The sequence below is a fragment of the Penaeus vannamei genome, chromosome 9 (genome assembly GCF_042767895.1).
Source record: "Penaeus vannamei isolate JL-2024 chromosome 9, ASM4276789v1, whole genome shotgun sequence".
Lineage (NCBI taxonomy): Eukaryota > Metazoa > Arthropoda > Malacostraca > Decapoda > Penaeidae > Penaeus > Penaeus vannamei.
In genome coordinates, this window is record NC_091557.1 from 47,220,013 (window position 1) to 47,226,428 (window position 6,416).

A 6,416-nucleotide genomic window follows, 5' to 3' on the forward strand; every position below is an offset into this window, starting at 1 on the left:
CCTAACCTAAGCAAACCTAACCTAACCTAACCTAAGCAAATGACCCTAACCTAACGCTAACCTAAACCGACTAACCTAAACCCAACCTAAGCAAACCTAACCCTAACCTAACCTAAGCAAAGCCTAACCCTAACCTAAGCTAAACCTAACCCTAACCTAACCTAAGGCAAACCTAACCTAACCTAACCTAAGCAAATCCCTAACCCTATAACTCAACCTAAGCAAACCTAACCTAACTTCTTCAACCAAACCTAACCAACAAAACCTAACTTTAAGCAAACCTAACCTAACCTAACCCCAAAGCAAACCTAACCTAACCTAACCTAAGCAAACCTAACCTAACCTAACCTAAGCAAACCTAACCTAACCTAACCTAAGCAAACCTAACCTAACCTAACCTAAGCAAACCTAACCTAACCTAACCTAAGCAAACCTAACCTAACCTAACCTAACCTAAGCAAACCTAACCTAACCTAACCTAACCTAAGCAAACCTAACCTAACCTAACCTAACCTAACCTAAGCAAGCCTAACCTAACCTAAGAGAGAGAGAGAGAGTGAGAGTGAGAGTGAGAGTGAGAGTGAGAGCGAGAGAGAGAGAGAGAGAGAGAGAGAGAGAGAGAGAGAGAGAGAGAGAGAGAGAGAGAGAGAGAGAGAGAGAGAGAGAGAGAGGGAGAGAGGGAGGGAGAGGGAGAGGGAGAGGGAGAGGGAGAGGGAGAGGGTGAGTGAGAGAGAGAGGGAGGGAGAGGGAGAGGGAGAGGGAGAGGGAGAGGGAGAGGAGAGGGAGGAGGAGGGAGAGCGGGAGAGCGAGAGGGAGAGGAGAGGCGAGCGAGAGCGAGAGAGAGCGAGAGAGCGAGCGACGAGAGAGAGCGAGCGAGCAGCGAGAGAGCGAGAGAGAGAGAGAGAGAGAGAGAGAGAGAGAGAGAGAGAGCGAGAGAGAGCGAGAGAGACAGGCGAGAGAGGCGAGAGGCGAGAGAGAGAGAGAGAGAGAGAGAGAGAGAGAGAGAGAGAGAGAGAGAGAGAGAGAGAGAGAGAGAGGGGGGGGGGAGGGAGAGAGGAGAGAAGGCGAGAGAGCGAAAGAGGAAGAGCGAGCGAGAGAGGAAAGAGCGAGAGAGTGGGAGTGAGTGAGTGAGTGGTGAGAGAGAGAGAGAGAGAGAGAGAGAAAGAGAGAAGAAAGAGAGAAGAGAGAGAAGAGAGAGAGAAGAGAGAGAGAGAGAGAGAGAGAGAGAGAGAGAGAGAAAGAAAGAAAGAAAGAAAGAAAGAAAGAAAGAAAGAAAGAAAGAAAGAAAGAAAGAAAGAAAGAAAGAAAGAAAGATGAGGCAGAAATAACAAGTATAACATAACAAAATGACATTCAAGAGACACATTGAACATAAAACAAGAAAGGCTTCTAGAAAACAAGCATCGCTGTGAAGAATTTCTTTGCTTCCGAATGCTCATGGCAGAGAGACTGTACAAAGCCCGAAAACGAATTTGGAGATAAAAGGAGAGTTTTGCGGTCTAAACCCAAGGATACGTGGGAGAGAGTCTGCAAGAGCAGGAAGTGATTTAGGGCTTTTTCTTCAATAGAGGGGATATGGTCTCGTCAGGACACTTGGTTCAAAAATCGCATCAGGGAACTTGTCAGAGGGACGGGGCTGGAGTGGAGCACCATACAGAGACGAGGTTGGGCACCTACTGCATGTGTGAGAGAGGAAACAAGGTGGAGAAGAATTTGGAGGTAGAAAATCGAAAGCCGTGGTTGGGGACCCAAGAAGAGACAGATGTTATTGCAGACCGGAGAAGCTGACGGAGAGAAGGTATGGAAGGGCCGGAGGCAAAAATGGCTAAGACGACCGGATACCTGGCGGCAGGACTAAAACTAAAATGTTTACAACAACAAATAATGTAGTCCTGAGCACCTTCCCTTGTGGAGCACCGAATAGAGGAAAAGAAGCAGAATGGTTCAATGGTTAATGGTTACAAAACTGAATAAATCTGCTAAACATCATAGGTCATATAGCACCATAGAAAGGTGTAGTAGGGAAAAGGGTAAAGAGGAGAGGGGTATTTCATAATCAAATGTGCTACACACTTTTATAGGTTGTATCAGATCAGGATAATCCTGCATTGACAGGGGCAAAGAGGTTTGAGGGTAGAGAGGGCGAGTAAATGGGCCAAAGTAGGGATTAACAAGGGTGATTAGATCGAAGTTGTCAAGGGAAAAAAGAGTGGGATTCTGCAAGGTTGTCCATGGGGTAAGGAGAGAAAAAGAGAGAAAGGGAGGGTTTAAAGGCGATTAGACCAAAGAGCAGTTTCAAGAAAATGTCAGGAGGGAGAGAATCCAGGGAAGGGCATTGTGAAAAAGGGTGTCAAAGCGTATCCGGGAGGAAGCAGAAGGGAAAACAGGAGGAAGGAGGGATTATGTACCTAGAGGAGGGTGGAATGGAATGGGTTAGGAGGCATAAGTGTAGGGGGAGGGGGTGCATGTGTACGAGGCTGGTTGGATGTCGGCAGTCACTTTGAAAGAAGAGGAAATTTGAGCATACAGACTGGTAAATGGACGAGGTGTAGACATGTTATGTTGGGTCACGCTTAGAAAGTTTTGAATCTACTCGAAATTTCTGAAATGGGGTTAGTTGGGGATGGTTTGAGAAACGAAGGTTTTCTAACGAGGGGGGAAGAGGGGACAGTCGGAGAAATAAGCTGATATAGGAGAGAATGCGATAGGAGATGGGGCGGGACTCACTCTCCCGTCTCCAAAGTCCCCCACGACAACAACGGCCATGGGATTAGGGGGGGGGGGGGTCATCAGTGAAGAATATGGGACCGCTATGTGGGATCTTTTGCCTTTTCTAGATCAAAGAAGACAGCTATTACGAAACCATGACATGCAAATGCAGATATAATTAGTGTCATGAAATGAGCTTAACATCCTTTCTAGTAATTTGCACCAGCAGCTAGCTAGAGCAATGGGACGGTAATATTGAGGAAGGGTGCAAGATTTATTGGTTTCAAGAAAAGTAGTAAAGGCTTTCACGCCAGTCGAGAGGAAAGTTTCCAGCCGTCCAAATACTGTTAAATATAGCTAGTACAAAGGACAAGGAGGTAGGTGGATGCCGGAGTATACACTAAGGTATACTGTCTGGGCCTCCCTGGGTGGTGTGGCCTGAATATGAGGTGTAAGGAAGATCAAAACAAAAGGGCGCATTATAAGATTCTATAAAGGACAGAGAGGAGGTGGGTGTGCGTTACGGAGGAGAATTGAGGAATAAGGTTAGAGCCACTACTGACCTGTTTAGAATGGGAAAAATGTTCAGCAGCTACTAGTAGAGGATTAGAGATGTGCATATAACGGATTTAGAGGACAGAGGCGGGACGGTGTGTGTGTGTGGGGGGGGGGGGGTGCGTGAGAGTTTCTGGATCCGCTGCAAGGCTGTAGATAAAAGTATAGATGATATCAAGGAGGTAAATATAATCTTAAGACTTGTGGTAAATTGACTGGAGGTGTCTCACTGGTAGTGATAGCTGTTCCAAGTTACATGCTTCAGCCTGAGTGCTTTAGTGCAATTAGTTCCATCATGGAATACATCTGGAAGTATAAGGTCAAGAGCTTCGGGGAATGGCTGTAGAGGGGCACTCAAGACAGTGAAATGTAAAATTATATCTGCAGTAGAAGAGAAGGATGAAGGGGAAGAGTAGAGAGCGAGATAAAAGTATGTAAGTCAGCCCTGTCAAAGCGTGAAATGCATGAAAAGGATGGGCTGCTCATGTCAAAGTGATAGAGGTGGTCTCAATCAAGGACACGGTCAGTATTGGAGAGAAAGTGTTCCAAGGATCGGCCAAGTGACATAGAGAAGAGAGGGAAAATGAAAGGAGGAAAGAAAAGACAGTACAAAATTGATTGAGCCGAGGGTTGAGGCCCTAGTTAGCAGAGATCCCAACAGATGGCCTCAGTCTCCATTTCCAATGACCGCCCACGACAACAACGGACAATGTACTGGGAGGGGAGGGCGTCGAGATGTGAATCCGACATACACTATACTTTTGTCTCGCTGTATTCGTTTAGGATTTTGTATAGGTATACGTAAATATTTTACAGAAATTCTTTTCACCTCTAAACACAACCCCATCGGTCCCTTTAATATTTTCTTTCATTATGCATAGAATTTGTCTGGTTCATTTTTTGACAGCATGTAACCTAACACTTCTGTCCACCTACTTTCTATGCTTATAATGAATAGAAACGCTTGTGCAACAGGTGCTCTAGGACAGTGTTGTCCAAATTGGTGTCCAAACCTTGGATTATAAGGGTACGTGAACAAACAAGGAACACCTCTTACATTAAGTTGTGTAAGTATATTCAAGCATTTTGTTATTAAAATATCTTTTTTAATCGTGTATTAAATTCGAATTTATTGACTAACACCTACAATGCAGTCTTTTCATAATTAGTATATCAGTTGTATTATCCTAAATAAAAGTTCGTTTAGCTATGGTGGACGGGGGTGGGGGGTGGGGGTACGTAACAGTACAAGGTAATAAAGGGTACAATAGGCGAAAATGTTTGGACAACACTGTTCCAGAAAGTCCGTGAAATTCGTAATCTTTGACACCAATACTGTCCTCCTTTAGATAAAGTAATATCTATTTTAATGGATATTCCACTGAACTTTAACTACACACGATCACTCCTGTCTGCCATCTTTTGTTTTTTTCAGTCTCTTAAAAAGGTGATAATTTCTGCCGGTCGTATCCTCAGTGTGCTCACCGGCGAACTTTTTGGAATTTTGCTTCTATCTGTTGTAGCCTTTGCTTGTACTTGCAAATTAACTGCTGTTGTTGCTTATTCCTGGAGCCCAAATGCATCATCTCTGAAAATCGGAATGAGACATTATTTGCAGCCATCAACACCTGTATTTCACCGAATATTACACAAAAAAGCATTCACATACTCTTCTGTATGATACATCGATGATTTGAGCATATCCCAGACACTATTCCACGAAAACAAAGAGCAACAGTTTTCACTTACGAATGAAGATCCAGTAATTGTTTTCCTAAACGATTTCAACCACTTTCCAGCACGAATAAATCAATGGATGGTTTTCAAATGGTTCAAGAATCTGCCACAGTAGAAGGAAACTGAAAACCAACCATTTGAGCTTTCCTCCAAACTCTGTTCAGGATCCAAGCATGTATTACCTATGTATTCTGGAAGAAAATGTATTTTATTTGCATAGGTTATAATGAAATAAAGTAATAAACATATTCAAATGAATCTGGCAGTTACTAATTATACTGTATTTAAATATGTAAACGCCTAGTTATAAACCCAAATAGAGAGGATGTTATTGGTAGAAAATGAGATCCTTAAAAGCGCAACTTACCACGTATTGTTGCAACATTCATCACAAAAGGAGTTGGAACAGATCGGGTGTGTGAAGGTAGTGGTGGTGACACCAGTGGCTGCGGTGACAAGAATCTTCATAAAGGCAGCTACAACCCTTAGACCTGAAATATTGCTCATTGTTTTATACCGAAGGAAACTTGTACATGTTCTACCACTGCTGAAATCTTTGAAACGGGGGTATAGAGATATAGGTGCTAGCTAATTGCTGACAAGTATTTAAGACCTAACCCTGCCTGTTGACAGACTTCCGCCATCCCTGTGATCTGTAAAATTGATTTCTCTGTATATTCCAAAAAGGTGTATTTATTAACGAGCGGCACTTGCCTTTAGGTCCGGACTTATTAAACGTGCAAAGGAAAGATTTCAAAAGTACTGAGTTCCTGGAAAGAGGTAGCTGACCGTGACTCTGAACATCTTTTCTTTACTCAGGAAGGGCAGTGATACAGACCGTCGACCTATTTCAGCCATATAAGAAACTAACTGCAAATCTTACAATAAGAGGACAGAGATAAACTGAAATATCCAGAGAGAGAGAGAGAGAGAGAGAGAGAGAGAGAGAGAGAGAGAGAGAATGTAGGAGATAGACGTAGAAACCCTGGGTGGAAAAGAAAAATTACCACGACTTGGATAGTCGATCGACTGTAAGCCAATAATCGGGATCATAACCATCGGTAAATGCATCTAATAGAAAACTGACACTGTCCTTCTAATTCATTCAAATGGTATCTTTCGAATGCAATTGTCTTTTTCAAATTCATATCGGCAGGAACAAGTTGTTGCTCCCTTTTTCCTTTAGGTTCTACATCGGAGAATATCCAGTATGTACTAAAACTATCCAGTTTGTGTGAACAAAAGTCAACCTATTAATTCAAAACAAAAATGGTAATTGGCGACTAATAAGACAGCGTCAAGCGTTTCCCAAGGACTCGGGCAAAACCTGCCTTGTGCTCCGGCAAAGGCCAATAACCTTGCAAGATGAAGTTTGGACTGGTTCTTTCCATGAAAATATATCGCCCGGCAGGTCT

General features: G+C 43.3%; 1 long non-coding RNA gene across 1 annotated transcript in view; it reads right to left on the minus strand.

Moving 5' to 3' along the window:
• Positions 1–3,580: 3,580 nt before the first annotated feature.
• Positions 3,581–6,416, minus strand: part of LOC113813015 (uncharacterized) — a 5,653-nt gene continuing 2,817 nt past the window's right edge. Inside the window, exons 2-4 of the long non-coding RNA XR_003476359.2 lie at positions 5,369–5,492; positions 5,014–5,192; positions 3,581–4,852 (exon numbers count right to left, since the gene is read on the minus strand). This is a non-coding gene — a long non-coding RNA (uncharacterized lncRNA). The remainder of the gene's footprint in view (positions 4,853–5,013; positions 5,193–5,368; positions 5,493–6,416) is intronic.